General features: G+C 49.5%; 1 long non-coding RNA gene and 1 other non-coding gene across 3 annotated transcripts in view; one reads left to right on the top strand and one right to left on the bottom strand.

The window, feature by feature from the left end:
* The window catches only part of LOC122199479, a 203,624-nt gene that overhangs the window by 127,169 nt on the left and 54,043 nt on the right, over positions 1 to 22,412 (top strand). The window lies entirely within an intron of this gene.
* LOC122201543 lies at positions 12,532 to 12,666 on the bottom strand. Its single transcript, XR_006194239.1, has one exon. It is a non-coding gene; the product is annotated as a small nucleolar RNA SNORA1 (small nucleolar RNA).

Below are 22,412 nucleotides of genomic sequence, written 5' to 3' on the forward strand. Positions count from 1 at the left end.
CTCTGAGCTGTCAGCACAGAGCCCGACGCGGGGCTCGAACCCACAGATCGTGAGATCATGACCTGAGCCGAAGTCGGATGCTTAACCGACCAAGCCACCCAGGCGCCCCAAAATTTTTTTAAATAAATAAAAAATTTTAAAAAAGAAGTACCTCTTATTGCCGACCTACTACGTGCCCAGCTGCAACTCACACTCTTTGTACTGACAATGCGAGAGTCGCCCTTCTGTGATGAAGCAGACATTCTCTCATTTATCCTGATGGCGACCCATCAGATGGCTATTGTTCTTATTTCCACTTGACAGATTAAAAAAACAAAACCGAAAACAAAATAAAGGAGGCAAGACCAGTAATCCCTTAGCCAAGAGCACAGAGCTGGGATGCAGTGGGCCTGGGAGTGAGCTCCTGGTCCGTCCTGCTTTCAAAGTGCATGTTCATTCTCCCTGTCGTGAAGTCCCATGTCCTTATCAGAGGCCTCGGAGAGAAGGCACGCATGCTGCCCTTAGAGATGGCCAAGCGGAGGTGACTAACGGCCAACAGCTGGATGTCACCATCATTTCTTTATCCAGCCCTCTGGCAGACAAACCCGGGGCCAGCCTCTGGGGGGCTCACAGGGAAATAGGCTTCTCCCAGTATTCTGAGGTTGCTGAGAGACCTCAGCCTTCAGAGGAGGGAAAGGGTCACAGAGATCAGCTAAGAGCTGTGGCAGTCACTGCACTTGAAAGAAGAAACAGGGTCTGAGGTTGTAGATTCCCCAGGAGACACCTCTGCTGGCCACCAGCCAGAAGGCCTCCCAAAATAGATCTCCTGTCATGATGACAGCAGCCCAAGGCCTGACCCTAAGCCTGTAGGGCCCAGAAGCTGCCTCGTAGCAGCCACCTCCCACACACCAGTCGATACTCCAGACATGAAGCTATTGATCTGCAGGGTGTTGCAGCCCGGATTCTGCAGGTTGAGATGGGATAAGAGGTGTCAATGGCGTCCCAGGGAGTAACACCTTAGAAAGAAGAGGGCAGAAAGCGTGCTTGTGCAGGAGAAGCCTGGGTGGTGATGCAGACAGGACAGAGCCTCTGCCAGCCCAGGAGAGAGCAAGCGCCCAAGCAGAGATTGCCACCAGAGGGGTCTCACGTTGGACAAAAGTGGCTGGGGCCTTGCTACGCTGCCTTGCTCAGTCACTGAGGAAAGCACGCCCAAAGGCACATCACACGCCCTGCAGCTGGGCATCCGGTCCTTTTTGGCAGGAGGACTCGAGCCACGCATCTCTGTGTCTGCCACACAAGGAGAAATCTAACCACCACAGGGTCTAGAAGGCTCCTGTTGGCTTCATCAGTGAGTTCACCCCACATGGAAGAGCAATGTGGGAAGCCAAATAGGATCCGAAGGGTACCGGGTGGGCATGGAATCAGACCATAGGAATTGTAAAATCGAAATCCTTAACGGCACCAGGCTGAGGTAGTCTGACAAGGTGACAAGCTGACCTGCTCTTACGTTAGGCTTTTATTGCCCCTTGTATTAATTTGCGAGGACGGCCATCACCAAGTATCAGACTGAATAGCTTACACAACAAAAATTTATTCTATCTCTGTTCCGGAGTCTGGAAGTCAGACGAAGGTGCTGGCGCCCTTGGTTTTCTCTGAGTCCTCTGTCCTTGGTGTGCACATGGCTGTTCTCTCACTCCCTCTTCACATGGTGCCCCGATGTCTCCCTGTGTGTCCTGATTTCCTCTTCTTACAAGCACATCATTCAGGTTGGTAAATTTCTAGGGGACATAATTCAGCCCATAACAACTCCTAGCCCCTCTTTACATGGACAGAGTCTGCCTAATGTAACTGATTCGGACACAAGTCTTGCCTTGATGAGTCCATCCTGCCTCTATAGGGCGGAGATGGTTGACAGGGGATAAACTTGTAACGAGATACCCGGCCATGAAGGCCCTTGGATGTCAGACTAACGAAGTTGTATTTTCTTCTGAAAGCCAGGGGGAGCTCTTGGTGGCGCAGTGGCATGATCAGATGCATATTTTTGGAACATCACTTTGCCCATCACTTGGAGCATGGATTGAAGGAGGCAGGACAGGAAGGAGGAAGGTTCATAGTGAAGAGAGGATTGTACTAGTCCAGAGAAGAGATGATAAGGCCTGAACTGGGGTGGCTGCCCTGGGAATGAAGAAGAAAGAATGACTTTCAGAACCTTTTAAGATATATCCTTCCACAGTATCGTGGCAAGGGCTGAGGGAGGCGACATTCAGATGGCCAGTACACTCATTGAACAAGAGAACCTAGTCACGTGAGTCATCTTTTTAACATCAAAATACTTCCTCCGGGTGAAATCTTAAATGGGAGATAAGCATATAAACAGCTTATATAGAGAGGTTATATTTTGTTTGGGCAAAAGTCATGATAGGGATCCCAAACCTCTGCCCACGGGGGTGACCATTGTCTCCTAGTGGGTTCTAGAGACCCTGTTCCCATCCTTAGAGTTCCTCTTCCTTCAATTCTTCCTCCTTTTGGGGGCAGACATTTAGCTGGCACACATTGGTACAACCACATCTCAACCAGTTGGTGACATCCACTGCCCTGAGCCCTCTATGTGCCTCCCTGCTCAATAGCCTCCAAATATCCAGCCCCTGCCACAGTTCTTAGACCTCCCAACAGTCCAGCAGCCAGTGTGGGCAGGTCCAGGCACACAGAGGGGCTCTTGGACCCAATTCTCCAGCACTGTGGCCAGCATCTGTTGACTGGTTGGACCTTTGCTGTGGCAATTATTAAATCTGTTGAGTATCACTAGTCCTTATATCTTGCACACCAGCCATTTCCAACTATGGACATTGTTCTCAGAAATACCATGGTATTTGTTCCTTCTCATGGGAATGCTTTCTTCTCCTTTCTGCCTGGCCGGCTCCCGCACATCCTGCAAGACTTAGCACATATCACCTCCTGAGGCCTTCCGTGCTGCTCCCAAGGCAGTGTGCATGGTTCTCTTTTAAACTTAATTCTCTTGTGGTCCTTTTTGTGCCCCAAAGACATGTATCTGTTCACCCCTGTCTTTTTGTTTAATTGTGTGTGTGTGTGTGTGTGTGTGTGTGTGTGTGTGTGTGAGAGAGAGAGAGAGAGAGAGAGAGAGGGAGAGCCATGTGCACACACGTGCATGAACACATAGGGGACAGGCAGAGAGAGAGAGAGAGAGAGAGAGAGAGAGAATCTTAAGCAGGCTCCACACCCAGTGCAGAGTCCAACGTGAGGGCTTGATCCCATGACCCTGGAAACATGACCTGAGCCAAAATCAAGAGTTTGACGCTTAGAGGACTGAGCCACCCAGGCACCTCCTACCTGTCTTCTCTACCCAGTTTTCTTTTTCAAAAGGGTAGACCGAGCCTTTCTATTATTCTTTCTCCAGAATGTAATGCATAGTAGGTACGTAGAGTTGGAAGGACTGTCTGTGACAAGGTGCCGTGGGGCTCTTCGATTCAGCTGTTTCTGGGCGAGCAGTGCTGGTTCTGTATTTCAGAGGAGCGTTCTCCCTTCCCTGCTGTGTCCCCCAAGGAATTGAAATACCCGACAGCAGGATTTTATCTTCCTCGTCAGAGTAGGCCGGGTTCCCAGGACAGCGCCTGGTACACAGAATGTCCTCAGTCCGTGTTCGTAAAAGCCCAAATGATCCAAATAATGCCGCTTTGGTAGTTAGAATGCAGGTATTATCACCACAGCCCTATGACATGACTCTAACACTGTGTTTATTTATCACATAAGGAAACTGCGGCTCAGAGAAGCTAAGCGGTTTGTCCACGGTCACCGTGTTAGTGATGGAACCCCAAAAGCCAAGTTCTTGGTTAGCCTCTACCCTGCACTCTACCCGCTTCCCCTGTGGGGCTGCATTTCAGATCCCCATCCTCCGACATCTGTCCTACTTGAAGGAACTTGCCAGCTCACCCTCTTTCCCTGCCTTGAGGCCAGGTGACACAGCACAGGATTGGGACCCCTGAGTGCGAGCGCAGACTGGGCATCCAGGTGGCCGTCCTGGTCTCTGGGCTCTGTCCCAGCTACTTCTGGGTTCCCCGGACTATCACCGTCAGCCCCTCTTCTTCCTCTGTGTCCTTCACCGCCGATCTTTTTCACAGCTCTGCTTCCCCTCCCGTCAACAGATCTCTCAACAAATGTTTTCCATCACTGCTGGCTATTTTTATCCCTTTATCAGAGTTATTTCCTTTGGTAAATAGCTCCCTGGCACAGGGTGGGTAGCCTCACTCAGGTGCCAGCAAGCACATGCAGGCAGGAGGTGCGGGGCCGGTGGGCATCTGGGAGAGGGAGGAACGAGCGACAGGGGCCGGGCCCGGCGCTGGGGGACTGTGTTCGGTGCTGATGGCAGTGGCAGCAAGAGGTTCATTCATCCGCGCCCCCCCCACCCCCATTTCAATTTGTTAAAACCATTCTCTGAGAAGGCAGTGTGTGCCGAGGGGCCTCGGAAGCAGACAATCAGTGACAGGCGCCCAAAATAGCCTCGGAATCAGCAGCGTTTTGTTTTGCTCCAGGCTTTTCATGCCTGCGAGGGGAGGAAAGAAAGGATCCAGAGCATTTTCTGCGTCCAAACACACATCTTTTTTACAATAAGACAAATGACTCGTATTCCTGCTATTAAACCCAGCAGCGTCCCCTCCCCACCAGCCACCCCTTCTCTGAAGACCTCGCCAACATTTCCTTTTGTGGCTGCAAGAGGAGAGAATAGCAGCTCACGCGGGTTCCGGCGCAAGGAGCCTCTGCCTCCCCGGGCTTGCCTTTTACAAGCGGGGATTTTAATAAATTAGCGCCAGGGCGCGTGCCGCTCACTGCAGCTGCCGTGACAGCTCTCCAGGAGGGCCTGCGAGAGCCAGGCCCTGCTGGAGAGGACCGAGCCAGCGGTTTGCTGGTGGGAGCCCCTCGGCCTCAGTCCCGGCTGACACCAGCCCCGCGGTGGCCCCTCTCCGGCCGCGGCCCCTCGCAGCGCTTACGGGACCGGCCTCAGCTTCTGGAGGAGACTCCTTGGGGTCCGGGGAGGCCGCGTGCATCAGGAGGAGTCCCAAGGGGTTCAGCACGACCCCTGGACTCCAGTCTTACCCCTGTGCTGACTCCCCGAGCGGCCTTGTCCAAGCCGCCGCTTGCCGTGAGACCGGTTCCTGGGGAGTCAACTCTCAGAACAGGCTGCTCCCTCTCCTTTAGAGCGCTTGCCCCGTGGGAACTTAGCTCTTACTTGTGGGGCAGTTTGGCCACTTCGATCACGGGCCTGCATACTTTTTAGGCCCATGGGCCATATCTGGCCATACGCGTTTATGTTGTCTGGTCTGTGGCTGCTTTCACAAGACAGTGGCAGAGCCGAGCAGTTGTCCTGCAGAGGTGGGATGGGCCCTAAAACCTAAAATATTTACTCTTCAGCTTTTGACGGGAGAAGTTTGCCACCCCCTGGTCTAGCTGGTGAGTCCCACAGAAGGTTTAGAGACACTTCTCAAGATTACTCAGCCAGGCCTGAAAGGAAATATGAATGCGGAAGCCTCAGTGCCCCAGACTGTCAGGGATGTTCTCAATTAAATGTGCACAAGTAGAGTTGGGATTTGCTAGAACAGGAATCCCTCCCAAGCTAGGACATTGCCTGGCAAATACTGGGGGCCTTCTCCAGCTCTGGTTCCCCTCACTGGTCACAACTGAGCTCCGACTGGTAATGGACGACATGTTCTATCCTAGCCTCTATCTGAAGGTCCTTCCTACACGGCTTACATGGCTAGATAGAGAGAGTAAGGGTCCTGGGATCACGAGGGGGAACAGGATGTAGAGGCTGAAGACTTGGGAATCACTAGTTCAAAGCTTGGTGTTACTACTCATCGAGCCACATAACCTCGAGTGTGTCGGTAGACCTCTCCGAGCCTCACTATCTGAAAGGCAGAAGGAAAACTAGAACCTTCCTTGCAGGGTAGTAATAAAGATTAAACGCAATAATGTGTGCTGTGTATTCAGCGCAGGACCTGGCGATCCAGAAGAGTAAATAGTAAGCATTTAGTTGTTGTTCCCCTGCGGAACTGGTTTAGGTTTATTCCAGCTTTTCCTGAGTTTCCCAGGACTGGTGGCTATGGGTGTCTCTAGGCCCCTCATGGACTTCACCTTGGGAGTGAAAGGCTCTGACAAGTCCTCTGTTTTGTCTCACTGAAGTGGAAATTTCTATAAAACCCAGAGGCACCACATGCCAAACCAGCCTGCTACGCTCCTGGCATGGGGACCAAATAGTGACTTTGAAAATGTGTGTTTTCCTGGATAAAACCTCTAATTGGACAATTGTAGGTCTTCTGGCTTTATGTAGACTTTATGACTTTGAAAGCTCTTAAGCTGGGGCGAGAGAAAATTTATGAATGGGATTTCTTTATTTCTGTAACACTCTGACTCATGCTGTTGATCCACTTGGGGGGCTGGGCTTCTGTTACTTGCTAATTTCTCTTTGCCAGGTGGTCCTTGCTCTGCCTCAGTGAGCCACAGCCAGTGGGTACTGAGCCCCAGAAGGGGGTCAAAAGGGGCTAAAAAATTGTTCTGGACCCAGATTGATTTCCCAGGCAAAGAAATAGAGTGCTTGGGAATTTCTCAGGGAAGCTCTATAGTTTTTCTCTTAAATTTTGAAAGCTTGTTTTTACCGGGCTGTTTCAGTTCCTCTCATAGGAAACTCTCACTGTCTACATAAGGCACTGGTCTTAGAGAAAGGGCCGATTTCTGGCTGAGGGACGTTTCCTCTGGGTGCCCTCATCCAAGAGCTCGTTTGAAGGTAGGCAATGGAGCTACCAAGATGTGTCTCGATCAGCATACTAATGAGACTGACTTTACTTAAACCGTGTTGGTTAGGGTAATGTACATTTCTAAAACAAACAGATTCCAAAATGGATAAAGGCTCAAACACAATAGAAATTTGTTTCTCATTTACATAGTCATCCAAGGCTGATATTTCTGGTAACAGTGGGTGGCTTTCATCCACCCAGTGATTCAGGAACCCTGGCTCCTTCTACCTTATGGCTTCATCATCCTCTCTAGAGCCTTGAAGTAACCTGCATCTAGCCAATGGAGTTGAAAAAGGGTGCAGGGAAGGCTCACCTTCTTCATATAAGCCTTGGCCCAGAAGTGAGTGTTACCATGCCCTGCATTCCATTGGTGAAGTACACGGCTATACCTAAATGCCAGTGGGGCTGGGGACTGCAGTCGTTTGATGGGAAACCGCTTCACATGGACAACTGTGTGCAAAGGAAGGGGGCACATGAATTTTAGTAGGCAATCAGCAGTATTTGCTATAGAAAGAGAAAAGTATCAAAAGAGAAAAGGGAATCGAAGATTAAATACAGAGAGGATGCCATTGGGTCTAGCACCTGGCCAATAATAAGGACCATAACTATCCTTGTCTGTGAATCCCCATCCCTTAGAGCAGTGCCAAGCATACAGTAGGTGCTGAGTAAATGTCTGTGAAAGAAATAAGTGAAACAGAAATGAGAAAGTGAAAGAAATAAGAAATAAGTGGCCCAGAGTGCAAGGGTTGGCCCAATGTTTCCCCAAAAGGGATCCAGACGCTTATAGTTACTTATTCAATTTACAAGTTGCTTTTATTGAAGGCATTAAAAAATCATATAAATTTGGGATTATCCCGGACAATCTAGTGTATAGATGTTGTACCCAAGGTTTCACAGGATTTCTGATTAGAAGATCCCTTCGAGGACATCTAGGCCCATAACTGCAAATGTGTCCCAACTCACAAGCTAATGCAGTGACCGCCTGGCATTGGATTCTGCAGGAAAATGTGCTGTGATTGACTAGTGATGTGTATCACAGGCAAGGGGAAGAAAAATATGGTAAGCTAAGTTTTTGACAAATCCTATCAAGCCTAAGATTTCCCCCATAATTTATATATAGGGGTGAGGCTCAGAGAGGAGAGTGGTGGGCAGCTGCCTTTGGAGACTCGTTGGAAGGCCTGGATGAGGAGGTGATTAGAGCCAGGAACTAAGTAGATGATGACAGAGATCGGAAGAAGGTATGCTGGAAAATTCTCTTGGAAATCCAAGGGAGCCAGGGGCTACAAGACTGGTCTATCGTGACTACTTCCGAAAGAGAAAAGTGGAGGCAGAGCACCATTTCAACTCTTTGACTGACATGCTTTCTACTGAGCTTGGTCAGCCTTAGAGGGGTTGTGGTCCAAAGCGTATCTCCCCAAAATTCATATGTTGAAGTCCTACTACCCGGTACCTTGGAATGTGACTGTATTCTGAGACAGGGTCTTTGAAGACGTCATAAAGTTAAAGCGAGGTCATTGGAGCAGACTCCAGTCTAATGTGACTAGTGTCCTTACAAGGAGAGGAGATTAGGACACGGATACGTGAACAGAGGGAAGCCCACGTGAAGACACCGGGAGGAGACGGCCATCTACAAGCCAGGGAGAGAGGCCTCAGAAGAAACCTACTCTGCTGACACCTTGGTCTTAGGTTGCCAGCCTCCAGAATTGTGAGAAGATAAGCTTCTGCTGTTCAAGCCACCAAGTCTGTGGGACTCTGTTATGACAGCCCTAGCAAAGGAAAAGAAGGGGAAAATGAAGTCTGCTGTTCTTGCCTGCGTTTCTGTCTAGGGCATGTGCCATAAGGCAGACCCATGAGGTCACTGGGCAGTCAGCAGATGGCTCGAGGCCTTCCTGGGCCTCTAGGACTCCCTGGAGTTTAGAGTCCAGCAGGCATCTCATGGTGACCTGGACACAAAGGGCACCATCCAGTCCACGAGCCCCACAACCCATCACCAACTGGTCCCTCCTCTGTCCCTGCCCGTGCTGCCGGCTGGGGGTACAGAGCCACAAGGGTCATGGCTCCCAACCCTGGGTGAGCTCGGTCTGGAGCGAAGAAGAGTAGTGTGTTTCCTGGATCCTAAGGCGACGTTGATGACAAAATACGTTATCAATTCAGCAACGGTGTTTCAGGAGGCAAGAAATACTCCCAAATTAATGAGAAGCACGGGTTGGCGGAACTATCCCGATTTTAGTAGAGTAAAAATAGGACCACCTGCACGGCTATGAATCAAGAAAGTGGAGTCGATCAATGGTTAGAGTACTGGGTGCTTTGTGCTGTTACGGGGAGGGTGGTGGGGAGGGTGTGATTATTCCTGCCTTGGCGGGAGGTCAGGGCCCTAGAGAGGGGACATCTGAGGAGCAGTGTGCCAGGCCGACAAGTCAGGAAGGGTATTCTCAGCAGAGGGAACAGCACCGGCAAAGGGCCAGGGCGTATGCATATCTGCAACCGTGTACACAGAGGAAGAGACTGAGGTGAGGGTGTTCAGACAGAGCAGCCTGTGAAGTGCCTAGAATGCCATGTCCAAAGCCCACTTCCGCTAGAGCAGAGGGCCAGCAATGAGGCCACAGGCCAGGAGGGAGCGAGCCCCGGCCCCGTTCAGAACAGCATTGTAGCCAAACCGCCCTGGCAGCTCCTCTCCGTCAGCGGCTCCCAGAGCGGGAGCACAGGTGCGTGGCAACCAAGAGATGGTCTGTGTAAAGCCACTTGCGAGCTGGTTCTGGAAGGCACACTGAGGATGAGGGAGAGAGGGAAGGAGCGCGTCGGGAGGAAGACGCTCTGAGAGGAAATTGCTCTGCCCCTGCTGAGCACCCTGTGGGGTGTGGGGCAAGTCCCTGCTGCCCTCTGGGCCCCCCTTCCTCGGGACCTGGTAGTGGAAAACCGTGCAGGTGCAGAAGCCAGCTGCGTGGGTTCAAAGCCAGGCTCTCTTGCTTATGATCTTGCTTAGATCGTATTGTTAGATCAGATTGCTTAGATCAGTTGGCCGAATTACATAACCTCTGGGTCTAAGTCTTCTCCTATGTGGAATGGGATAATAATGGTACCTGTTCTTTAGAGTTGCTCTGAGGATTGCATGAGACAATACATGCAAAGCACATTTAACGGTGCCTGGCACGCGTGAAACTCCCCAAATCAGCTATTGTGAAAAGTGGTGGTGATGATGATTGGTTGTGTAGGACTAGCTTAGTGGGTTTTAAATCTTAAACCATGGAACCTTTCTTCCAACATATTTGGAACATCAACGTGCAGAAAAGGTTACATTGAGCTCTTTTTTTTTTTTTTACTGTTTATTTATTTTGAGAGAGAGAGAGAGCAAGTGAGCCAGCACAAGGTAGGGAGGGGCAGAGAGAAGGAGAGGCGGAATCCCAAGCAGGCTCCGCACCATCATGGCAAAGCCCGATGCAGGGCTCAAAGTCCCAAACGGTGAGATTATGACCTGATCCAAGATCAAGAGTCAGACGCTTAACCGACTGTGCCACCTAGGCGCCCCAAGCTCTTTTCGTTGAGGCAGGAGACCCTGAGCCCAGACCCTCAGCACCCCCTTCCCCAGAGCTGTCTCCCAGCCCAGCGGGGGCACCTCTGCAGAAGCCTTAGGCTGCAGAAAACCAAGATTGAAAGCAGCTGTCCCAGAGGATCTTTGAGGTCCCCCTCAGCTGCTCCTTTTTATCTATTTCTTCCTTCTGTAGCTTGAGTATACATCTGGAAAAACTATCTATACAGCTCAAAATCATGTTCCAAAAGCATTAGCTGAGCCAGGCCCCGGGAATAGCCCAGTGAGGGCAAAGCAAAGTGGACACGCGAGCAACAATCCTGACTGCAAAGACCCACAGACAACTAAATACCAACCCCACATTTTTTTAAGCCCATAAATTTTTATTTAAGAAAGTTTACATGTTATGATTCATTCCACTGTCCCTCAGAGTCACTTTAGTTCCTGCAAAGTCTGAGTCAACTTATTTTTAAGATAGACCTTTTTGGGGTGCCTGGGTGGCTCAGTCGGTTAAGCATCCGACCGGCTCAGGTCATGATCTCGCGGTTCATGGGTGTAAGCCCCACGTCCGGCTCTCTGCTGACAGCTCGGAGCCTGGAGCCTGCTTCAGATTCTGTGTCTCCCTCTCTCTCCACCCCTCCCCTGCTCACACTCTGTGTGTGTCTCTCTCTCTAAAAATAAATAAACATTAATTTTTTTTTAAAAGATAGGCCTTTTTAAAAGATCTCATGTCTCTTGAATAGACACTTCTCCAAAGAAGACATCCAGATAGCCAACTGACCCATGAAAAAATGCTCAACATCGCTCATCATCAGGGAAATTCAAATCAAAACCACGATGAGATACCACCTTATACCCGTCAGAATGGCTAACATGAACAACTCAGGCAATAACAGATGTTGACGAGGATGAGGAGGAAGATGATCTCTTTTGCATTGTTGGTGGCAATGCAAGCTGGTGCAGCCACTCTGGAAAACAGGATGGAGGTTCCTCAGAAAACTAAAAACAGAACTACCCTATGACCCAGCAATTGCACTACTAGGCATTTATCCATGGGATACAGGTGTGCTGTTTCGAAGGGACACATGCACCCCCATGTTTATAGCAGCACTATCAACAATAGCCAAAGTATGGAAAGAGCCCAAATGTCCATCAATGGATGAATGGATAAAGAAGTGGTGTATATATACAATGGAGTATTACTCGGCAATCAAAAAGAATGAAATCTTGCCATTTGCAACTACGTGGAAAGAACTAGAGGGAATTATGCTAAGTGAAATTAGTCAGTCAGAGAAAGACAAATATCATATGACTTCCCTCATATGAGGACTTTAAGACACAGAACAGATGAACATAAGAGAAGGGAAGCAAAAATAATATAAAAACAGGTAGGGGGACTAAACATAAGAGACTCTTGAGTATGGAGAACAAACAGAGGGTTACTGGACGGGTTGTGGGAGGGGGGATGGGCTAAATGGGTAAAGGAGCATTAAGGAATCGACTCCTGAAATCATTGTCGCACTATATAGTAACTAATTTTGATGTAAATTAAAAAAATAAAATTAAAAACAGAAAAAAAAAGTAGAAGAAAAAAAGATCTCATGTCTCTACAAGCTGAAACGCAGAAAGTACATCGCTCTTTTGGCTAGTGATCTAAAATGTATTATTCCTTAAAAAAAATAAATAAATAAAATGTATTATTCCTTGGGGCACCTGGGTGGCTCAATTGGTTGAGCATCCAGCTCTTAATTTCAGCTCAGGTCATGATCTCATAGTCATGAGATCAATGAGCCCCACATCGGGCTCGGTGCTGACAGCACGGAACCTGCTTGAGATTCTCTCTCTCCGTCTCCCTCTGCCCCCACTCTCTGGCACAGGCACAGTCTTTCTCACTGTCACTCAAAATGAGTCAATATTTTTTAAAACATATTGTTCCAGGGGCACCTGGGTGGCTCAGTCGGTTAAGCGTCCGACTTCAGCTCAGGTCATGATCTCACCGTTTGTGAGTTCGAGCCCCGTGTGGAGCTCTGTGCTGACAGCTCAGAGCCTGGAGCCTGCTTCGGATTCTGTGTCTCCCTCTCTCTCTCTCTCTCTCTCTGCCCTCCCCTGCTTGCACCCTCTCTGTCTCTCAAAGATAAATAAACATTAAAAAAAGTATTATGTCATAATACATTTCTAAGATGGAGGTCGTGTTGCTTTCAATTTCCCTCGTGATCTTAGCAAAAAAATTGCAGGTCTCGCTGTCACGGTTGCAAGACATTTACTGAGATGGAAGCATGATCTGTGTCTCAGGTTAGCCCCATTAAGAATTTCTGGACACCGGGACCGATGGTGCCCATTCTCATGGGAAGTGAGGCTTCACCTCCTCAGTTTTTAAGACAAGTTATGTCGATGTGACTGTCTCCGCTGGCCGCGGTCGGCCCTGCCGTTGCCCTGAGTGTGGTGCACCGGGCTTGACTCTCCCCCGCTAAGGGGCTGCGTCTTGTTCCTTCACCTCCAATCCCTGAGCACAGGGTCTGCGTGTAGCAGGCGCCCAATAAGTCAACACTGGGTCCATCGGATGGAGTTGAATCTGGACACCTCTATGAGGTCGACTCCATCCTGGGTTCAGCGATGACCCAGATAGCCTTCGATACTAACCACACAGAAGTTATTGTCAGGGAAGGAAGATAAATAAGTAAGTACAAGTGTGATAGGGTTCCTAACTCACTGTTGAGACTTAAAACTCCAAAGCCCAAGATAACTGTTGTGGGGCCGTGGGACGCACAAGAGACAGAGGTTGCTAGGTGGGACCTCTGTTGTGGGCAACAGAGGTTGCTTCAGGATCTGCTAGGTCTGGGCCTTGGAACGACCCTGGAAAACTTTATCTTGAGGTCCTTAAATGGACCTCAAGGACCTCCCCGCTTCCTGGGAGCCCAGAACCCACTGTGCAGCTCAGCCTGACTGTTTCAGCATAAACAGAAGGCTGGCCCCTTGTTGTGTACTTTGTTTTAACTACACGTGCACTTTCCACATTGCCTTTCAACTCGCCGGGCCTTTGCAGGTTACAGTGAAGGAGCCCAGTCCCCAGCCTGTCATCCAGAGCCCATCTTCACTGACTGCTCTCTGCTTTTCCTTCATCTGCTGTCGCTACCCTGGGTCTTTGCTGTTCTCCAAGCACTCCCGCCACTTAACCATCAAGTTCTTTCTGTCTGAAATGCCTTTTCCTGTACCGCTATTCCCTTCCACGCCTACTTAACCCTATTCCTCTTTCTTTTAATGTTGGTTTTTTTTTTTTTTTTTTTTTTTTTGAGTGAGAGAGAGAGGGCATGAGTGGGGCAGGAGCAAAGAGAGAGAGGGAGACACAGAATCCAAAGCAGGCTCCAGTCTCTGAGCTGTCAGCACAGAGCCCGGCGCAGGGTTTGAACTCACAAACTGCGAGATCATGATCTGAGCTGCAGTCGGACGGTTAACCAACTGAGCCACCCAGGTGCCTCTCCTACTCATCTTTCAAAACAATCCCAAATGCCACCTTCTCCAGGAAGCCTTCCTAGATCTCCTCAGTTGAAATCCTATAGTCTATCTCCTGTCCTCCCACAGAACTTAGGTTCTGCTTGGGTTTGAGTTATATCTCTTACTTTGGTCACTATGTTATAAGCTTGACTAGAGCAAAGATTTTTACCTTAGTGGTCTTTGTACCCACATATATATATATGAGGTCTATGGATTTGGGCTTCAATTTCTCAGTCTTTCTGGGTATGTGAGCTTAGGCAAGTTATCTAACGTACCTTAGTCTAGCATTCCTGTCCAAAAAATGGTAAAAAAAACAAAACAAAAAACCCTTCCTCATAAGCTTATTGTGAGCATTAAATGAAATGACTTCTATGATGTAATAATGAAAATGACATAATAATCATGACAGCTAATATTGATTAAGTACTCGCTTAGGCACTGATCTAAACTCTTTACCGTTCACTTAAAACATGGATTTGCAGAAGTTGCAAAATAGTACAGAGTTCCCTCACACCCTCCACCTGGTTTTCTCCAGTGGTTACATCTTACATAATTGTAGTACAGTATAAAAACTAGGAAACTGACATCCTTATGATGGCGTGTGAGTGTGGTTATACGTTGTTTTATCACTTGTGTAGATTTGTGGAACCACCACCGCAATGACGATGCAGATCTATTCTGTCTCGGCAAGGATCTCCCTTGTGCTACCCCTTTATAGGAATACTCAGCCTTCTCCCTTCTTCCATCCCTAACTTCTGGCAACAATTCGTATGTTCTCCATCTGCAGAATTTTGTCGCTGCAACAGTGTTATCTACATGGAATGACATAGTACGTGACCTTGTAAAACTGGATTTTTTTCACTCAGCGTAATCTATCCAAGTTGTTCTGTGTACCAATAAATAGTTCATCCCTTTGTTGTTGCTGAGTAATATCCCAGGGTATGGATGTACCATAGTTTAACCATTAAAGGACTTCTGGGTTGTTTCTAGCTTGGGCTATTCCAAATAAAGCTGGGTATATAGATTTTATTTGAACGTAAGTCTTCATTTCTCTGGGATGAATGCCCAGGAGTACAGTTGTTAGGTTATATGACAAGGATATGTTTAGTTTTTTAAGAGTCACCTGTTTCCCAGAATGGCTGTACCATTTTACATTTCCTCCAGTGACTCCGTTTTTTCACATCTTTCCCAGCATTTGGTGTTATCACTATTTTTTATTTTAGCTGTTCTAACATGTGTATGGTGGCATCTCATCAGGGACTTAGTTTTCATTTCCCCAATAGCTAGTGATGTTGCGTATCTTTTCAGGTGCTTATTTTCCATCTATATATCCTCTTTGGTAAAATGGCTTTTCCTGTCATTTGCTCGTTTTCTAATTGAATTGCTTGGTTTTTTAATGCGGAGTTTGGGGAGCCCTTCTATATGCTAGATAGGAGTCCTTCGTTAGCTATGTGGTTTGCACCACTTGCTTGTGTAATCCTCATAACATTCCCATGAAGAGGACACGAAGATTGTTTCGATTTACTAGATGAGGCAGTCGAGGCACCGAGCGGTTATTCTGACGCCCGGCACACAGCAGACGTTTAGTGAATAATCACGGGGAGCTTTACACAGATGGAGCTCAGACTAAGGCACACACAACTCATGGTGCTTTCGTGGAAATAGTGGGGCAGCTGGAGATAAGATAAGAAGATGCAGGTTGAAGCCGCAAATAGGGGACTTAATACCTGGCCGCAGGCCCATTTGACAGGCTGAGAAGTTGAGGTACAACAATTAAAATCGACTTCCGTCTGTCCAGAAGTCCCAGTAAGCCTGCTAAGACTGTTCCTTCTTTCCATCGACATCCTATCCCTCTCCTAAATTGCAAGTTTAATGCACAGCCGGCCAGTGTCCACCTCAGGGTCTTGTTTCTAAGGGAGGGGATTTCTCCCATGCCTGCCTTTTCCAGGGTGCTGGGAGGCCGCCTGCTGTCATGGGAGGCACAGGGCCGGGAGTCAGAGTGCCTGGGGCTGGTCCCAGCCTGCCGGTGACTAGTGTGGAAACTGAGTGCTGTACTTTTCCTGAACTTTCCATCTGCACATCTGTCAAATGGGAGAAATAACAGGCGCTAACTGGCAGGGCTCTCCCCTTTCTATGGGTTTCTGTGTAAGCTTTCTATGTAACCTTGACCCAAGAGCTTAAGATTTCTAAGCCTCGGTTTCCTTATCTGGAAAATGGGGACAATCACAGTTCCTACCTCAGAACATCTGGGCAAAGATTATATGAGACGATGCATATCAAATATTTACACAGATCTTATCTCAAGAGGAATATGCTTCATACAAACTAATGCTTATTGAGCACTGACTTTGTGCCAGATCTGCTTGTCTTAAATTGGGCTCATCCAAAATAAGATTAGGCACCAGAAAAGGGTATAGATGCAGGAAGTTTATTTGGGAGGGGATCCCAGGAAGCAGAGTGAGAGAGGGGCAAGGAGACGAGGAAGGGAGTGCTTCCATGGGCCAGTGGGGCTCAGCCCCCCTGGGCACCCTCTGAGAGACTGGGGGGGATACTCAGACTTTTAATTTTTTTTTAATGTTTATTTTTGAGACAGAGAGAGAGAGAGACAGCATGAGTGGGGGAGGGGCAGAGAGAGAGAAGGAGACACAGGATCTGAAACAGGCTCCAGGCTCTGCGCTGTCAGCACAGAGCCCGACGCGGGGCTCAAACTCGGGAATGGCGAGATCATGACCTGAGCCAAAGTCGGACGTGGAACCAGCCGAGCCACCCGGGTACCCCTGGGGGGATATTCAGAATCCCTGCACTGAGGAGTCCTCATCAGCTGAGAGCTGCTCCTGGGGTATTAATTCCACCACACTGACACTCGCCTTGGGCTCGCGCTAAGTGTATCCCACAGCCAGAGAGCACCCTCAGGAGAGTGACTCAGGATGCTGTTGGCACATGCTGGGAAACTGGACTACCTCCAAGGGGACATGGGTGGTGCTGGTGGCCTGTGCTCCACTGCTTCACCCACTTAAAATGTTAATCCATTCAGGGCCTACATCAATTCTATGAAATGGGCACGATCTCTATCCCCATTACAACCCAGCTCCCAAACACGCTAAAGAAACTCAACCTTCCACAAGGCAATGCTAATCCTTGCTCTGTGCAGTGAGTGCACTCTAAGATTTTCTGGTCTTCTTGTTTGTTTGTTTGTTTGTTTGTTTGTTTAATCATGTTATTTTTAAAATGCTATTTGTCGGGGCACCTGGATGGCTCACTCGGTTCTGTGTCGGACTCCTGACTTCGGCTCAGGTCAGGATGTCACAGGTTCGTGAGTTCGAGCCCCGCCTCTGGCTCTGCACTCAGCCTGCTTGGGATCCTCCCTCTCTCTCTATCCCTCACCTGTTCACACTCTGTCTCCCTCAAAATAAATAAACTTAAAACAGTCTTTTAAAATAATAAGGAGGAAAACATTTTTAAAAATTTAAAAACTGCTATTTATTACCCACTAAACTGGTTTCATAATCCAGTAATGGGCTGCAATCCACGGTTTTGGAAAAAGCCGGTGCCCTAACATTCTGTTTACTAGGACAATGTTGATGGCAGTGATGATGTCATAGGCTGGCATCAGGCCCGGTGCCCAGAAGGTGCCCAGAGAATATTGGTTTCCTTGCTTGCCTTCCTGGCAAACCAGAGCCTGCGAGCAGCTGCCTTCCAGGCTTGCAGACAGAGGCTTGGGCTGGCCCCAGCGTGTCTCCTGCTCTGACCCAGACTTGCCTCGGTGGGGTCTACACAGCCCCCTCCCTGGAGATGGGCACCATCTTGGGCTGTGACCTTCAAGACACCAGCTCCCCAGAAGCCAGCCCCTCCTTGGGAGGCGAGGTTATGCCCTGTCCCCACGATGCTGTCACTTCCTTCCCCTGAGTCTTTCTGAGTGGAGATTGTTCCCCTAATCAGGATGGAGACGCAGCTCATTACAAGCTGGTGAGGCAACGGCTCTGTGCTCCCGGCCCGAGACAGGCTGTCTGGGAGCTTGGCCAGCTTCCCGCTGCCCCGAACACCAGGGCAGTGGCCTCAGAGCTGAGCCAGCCCTCTGGGTTTGTTTGCCCCCTTCCCAAGGGACAGAGGCAGACAGACACTCTACTGAGACCTCCATGGCTTCCACTGCTGCACAAACTCTGCCATGCTCAGATGATGAGTTTGCTGCTTCTGAGAGCATCCGAACAGCTCCTGTAATAACAGCTGGCATTTACTGGACATTTGTCGTGTGCCGAGCACTGTACAGAATGCTTTATATGCAGCATGCTGTGTAGTCGTTATCGCAAACCCGCTAGATAGGCATGATTAGCCCCACTTTGCGGATGTAGAAACTAAGGCATGGAATGTTTTGGTAACTCGACAAGCTCTCCAGTCGACTAGAAGGGGGCCACATCCAGCTGTCCCCACTGACGCCGCACCTGCCTCATATCGCCATGTTGCCTGTGAGAATGCGACCCAACGTTTCCCCGTCCTTCTGGGTTCCAACCTTGGCTTCCCTCTCTGTAGCGGCCAGGTGAGTTCCCACAGGTGACATGACTTCTCTGAGCCCGGTACCCTCATCTCTAAAGCAGTTCCTCATGGCACGTCCTTCCTAAGGTTGCTAGGAGGAATAAATGAAATCGTGTGTACACATGCATCTCTTGGCCCTCGAGACAAGTTAGAGGTGCTCAGTGAATCTATTTATAAAAGAGCCAACTCAGCTCTTTTCCCACTGACTTGACAATAGCCTGCGGCCCTTTCCCAAAGGCATGATGTCACCATCCCCAGGGGGACGGCAGCCCATCTAGAAACCTCCATGTGCTCCTCAGCTTCTCCCGTTCGAGCCTTGTCTCGCTCCGCTGCCTGGCCGTACTGACTTCCCCGGCAGAAACCTCCAGAATGACTAAGATCTCTTGGAGGACTGTGAAGAAGCCGTTCGTTTTCTCTAACAACAGACCCCTCCGCCCCGGGGAACCAGGGGGCTGGAGCGGTGGCTGCAGAGCGGTGGTGCTGAAATCCTCGTTAGCTGTGGTTTAATTACTGCCTGCAATATAGGTTTTTAATAACCGTGAGTCCCAATTAGTTGCTCGTTACTTCAGAAATAATTACCGATAGTGGCCCTTTGTCTTTGTTGTAATTCCCGCTTCATTCTCAAGCTGCAGGAATCTGAGTGAAAAACTTGGGGGTTCCGGGGGTGCGTGAGGAATGTTTGCACAGAACCGTCGGTGTGGCTAGGGTGCATGCACCTGTCTGAAAGGGCCATCCCTGACCCCTGAAGACACCTCTGGAGTCAGGGAAAAGCCCAGGGCCTTTATCGTGAGCAAAGGATGGAGATGGGGTTCTGCTGTCGAGGGCAAGTGGGTCTGAGACATGCCGCCCTCCTCGCAGAGAGACCACAGAGCTGCCGGCTTCCGGTTGTGAACCGTGCCTGTGCCCTGCCCTTCTGCGGCCCCGGGGGGCCGGCCTCCGGTCACTAACCACAGCAGCGACAGGCACAGCCGGATGGCAGAGCTGCTTTCCAGTGCAAGCAGGGGCTGTGCCCGTTCCTTTGCGGGGACAGAGCCCCAGTCTCAGCCACGCTTCTGGTCTGCCATCTATCCGGGCCTTTCTACCACACCGAGGTGAACTTGGGAATGCCGGGGGGACCTCAGAGCTCTCACTGCACCTGTGGCACGCACAGCCATCAGCCATCCGTGCTCCCTCACAGCTGTGCACAGGTAAGGCCATCGCGGCTTTGTTCTAGGCACGACGGTCTCCTGGCTTCCGGGAATCCTTCTTTGGTCTGACCCGCTTTCATGCTGCTTTGCCTTTTCAACTTTTGGTCTGTTGCACTTGTGAGAACGTTGTAGTGCCGGGGAGCTATTGTCTACTGAAGCCGTGTGGTAACTATAGGTATCGCATCGGGTACTCAGGATACGCCAGCTCCTTTTCCAGGTGCGCTAGACATACCGACTCATTCAATCCTCGCAGACAACTCTCTGAAGTGGGTACGTTTATTATCATCAGCTCCGATTTGCAGATGGGGAAACGAAAGCACACAGAAAGGTCAAGCATTTGCCCAAGGTCACCCAGCACATCAGCGGCAGAGCTGGGGGATCCCTTCACAGGAGGTTTGGCTCCATAGCCAAGCTTTTGCCCAGTAGGTCATCCTTCCTCCGACTGGAAGAGCCTGAACCCCTGGAACTGGGGGCATTGCAATGCAAATACCCCCCACCCCCCATATTTTCTTTAGTCAGTTCTGAATAATACATTCAGATATACTCTATAAATATTAATATGAATAATATATAATATATTCTTTCATGGCCAGGGTTTTTTTTTCTTTTTTAAAAAATCCTTGTGTTGCTTTTTCACTCCGACTGCGTTCCCTGAAAGCTTCTCCCCATGTGGACCTTCCAGGGCACTTCCAGCCAGATGACCTGCATTTCCAGTATTTCTACAGCTTTATTCGTCACGAATAAAATGGGCAGGGAACCTTTGGGACCCAGCCCCGGGACTGTGACTTCAGCGGCCCTCATTCTGAGGTGACACGGTCCCCCTTCCCCATCATTCTGGCCAGCTCTCAGCCCTTTTCAATGTGTCCTGTCCCCGTTCCCTCATGACCGTCTTGTCAGGGGAAGAAGCCACGTTGCTGAGCCAGTGATTTTCTTTTTTCCATCATGTTCTTTGGTCTCCTTCCTCCTGAGCGTCCTTTTCAAGGAAATTGCAAACCATTTGTCTGGAGGAACCTGCTGAAAATTCATCCTGTCTCTTGCTTTTTCTTTTTGCCTCCCGTTCATTGAATCGTTGAGCCCACATCGCAGTGCTGTCTTACGGTTCATAAGCTGGGCTCTTCTGTGTTTGGAAGTTCATTTGGAAAACGGTGTCCGAGAGGCCGAAATGCTCCACTTCATCCCCGACACAAAGGGGCCGTTTGAAGGTGCAAAGGGCCCGGGATTAAGTAAGTAAGCAAACAAGTATGGGCTTTGAGTAGAGGAGTATGGGCAGGTGGGGAGAAAAGAAAATGGCCTCATGAAACCGTGCCTCAGTTTATTTAGACCAGAGGGGCTCATTTGTGCACGTTCTACACTCATGTCCCAGAGCTTCAAGGAATGCCCCTGTGTGCTACTCCATAGGCACCGGGGATCTTGCCAGAATCCCTTGATGGCCAGGCTTTTTGAAGTGTCGAGTGAAATGTGGGCTGAGGGGCTGTTCTGCTTGAGAATCGGTGTGAGGGGAACCTGGTCCAGGTGCCCTTACTGGGAGTTTCCCCTTCTGTCCGAGGGCTTATCTGTGCCTCTCCTCTCTCTAGCTCTTCCCCTGACAGCATCCAGAAACATCGCAAGCCTCAACAGGTGATATCTCTTCTTTTCCTCTCTCTCCAAACTGATCCGCGTCGTGTCTTAGCTTCGTCCTCCAAACAGACCCCGAGGGAGGGATGGCCATGCAAGTCGCTGATTTGGGAAGTGATCCCATGGGCTATTTATTCACTGATTCACATGCCTCAGGATGCTCCTGGGGTGTGAGCACCCCAGCGCTACCGGCCTGCCCTCTTCAATGGTCCAGCATCCCCCTCAGAGAGAGAGAGAGGGAGAGAGAGAGAGAGAGAGCGCCTCCATGCAGAGGGGCACTGTTACCATTGTGAGTGACCGCTGGGCCAGGCCAACAGCGATGCCTGGATGTCAACAGCATCTGCTACAGCAGCCAGATGGTCTAACACCACCACGAGTGTGGAACAAAACAATAACCATGGCCAGTATTTACCTCTAACCGCTAACCAGCTATGTGTATATTAACCTTACCGGCCCCCAAAACCTCAGAGATAGGACTGCTGTCATGGATTCTGGAACCGGAATAAGTAGGTTCAAATGTCATCTTTTCGGCTGAGCGGTTGGTTGTGTGACTCAGGCAAGTTACCGAGCCTCTTTAAGCCTCAGTTTCCACACCTGCAAAATGGGGATAACTATAGTACTTATTTCAGAGGGTTGTGTTGATGCTCAAAATCGCTGACACATATAAAAGCACTTGCAACAGGGGCGCCTGGGTGGCTCAGTCTGTTAAGCGTCGGACTTCAGCTCAGGCCATGATCTCGCGGTCCGTGAGTTCGAGCCCTGCGTCGGGCTCTGTGCTGGCAGCTCAGAGCCTGGAGCCTGCTTCGGATTCTGTGTCTCCCTCTCTCTCTGTTCCTCCCTGGCTCGTGCTCTATTTCTGTCTCTCAAAAATGAATAAACGTCTTAAAAAGTTAAAAAAATAAAGGCACTTCAACAGTAGCTGGCATACGTTAAGTGTTCAATAAACCCTAACCATTGGTGTCATTCTACAGACAAGGACTTTGAAGCTCAAGGAGGTTATTATGAGCTGAAGGTTGTGTAGCCATCAAACGGTGGACTCAAGGCCTTAACTCGGGCCTTTTGCAGCAACAATCACCACTTTCCTACTCTGCCACATGACCTTGTAATCATTTATGTGTGAGGAAGCACTTTATAAACTGTAAAGTGCTCCCTAAATGCTTTGGTTATGTGCTGACTCTGTCTCAGTCCTTGTAACAGCAGATACAGTCTTGTTCGCTCAAGAGCTCTCGTCTGGTTTTTGAACTCTGCTATCTGTCATCGCTCCACAGCTGGCACTGGGCG

The sequence above is a fragment of the Panthera leo genome, chromosome D1 (assembly GCF_018350215.1).
Source record: "Panthera leo isolate Ple1 chromosome D1, P.leo_Ple1_pat1.1, whole genome shotgun sequence".
NCBI lineage: Eukaryota > Metazoa > Chordata > Mammalia > Carnivora > Felidae > Panthera > Panthera leo.